Below are 949 nucleotides of genomic sequence, written 5' to 3'. Positions count from 1 at the left end.
CCCTGGCAAGTGGAGGCCCCTAGGCTGCAGCCATATCTAGCCTGTGCGTTAATCCAGCGCTGGTTACAGGCCCTATTCGTGACTTCTGCAACACGTGCATGTGCGATGCAAAATTACAATGCTTTCTGGTTAGAAAACGGCCTCATAATTTCGCATTGCACTAGCTTGGTCCCTGGAGTTCCCTCCTACACAATACAGTAAAGGAAAGATCCACTTCATTATCAAACATCCTGTCCTTGCCTTGCACTTGTGGCCTTGTGATGCAAGGCTAGACGTCAATTATAGAAGTTTTATTTAATATTGTGCAAAGGCATAATTCAAATGTCATTTTCTCATTTGTAATTAATAGGGTTGTTGAATGAAGGAAAATCCCTCAAAAGTTTGACAGCAGGGGAACTTTATTCTTTACGTCATTAGGATTGGCAAAACTTTGGGCACCTTCAAAAAAAAAAAACCACACAGTTGTGATTATAACTGCCTTTAGAGAGTAGAGTAGAGAAACTTTATTGATCCCCAGGGGGAAATTCAGGTGTCAAGTAGCTACATAAAAACAAACACAGACACACACACACACACACACACACACACACACACACACACACATGCCAAGAGGCTCCAGATCTGGGCCAGCTCTGGCATCTCAGGCAGTCCAATCCCCAATAATGATGTCCTTCTTAGTGTCCTTCTGTATACTGTTAAACAGTTGAATGGCCCAAGGGACAAAGGACCTCCTCAGCCTGTCTGTCCTGCAGGTGAAAGCACGGAGTCTGTGACTGAACAGACTCAGTTGGTTAGTGAAGGCGGCGTTAAGGGGGTGATGCTGATTGTCCATAATAGAGTCCAGTCTGCTCAGTGTTCTGCTCTCAGCTGTTGAGGTGAGTGACTGCAGCTCCATGCCCACCACTGACCCCGCCTTCCTCACCAGTCTGTCAAGGCGTACAGCATCTCT

The sequence above is a fragment of the Engraulis encrasicolus genome, chromosome 8 (assembly GCF_034702125.1).
Source record: "Engraulis encrasicolus isolate BLACKSEA-1 chromosome 8, IST_EnEncr_1.0, whole genome shotgun sequence".
Classification (NCBI taxonomy): domain Eukaryota; kingdom Metazoa; phylum Chordata; class Actinopteri; order Clupeiformes; family Engraulidae; genus Engraulis; species Engraulis encrasicolus.
Note: the sequence above shows the minus strand (reverse complement) of the source record.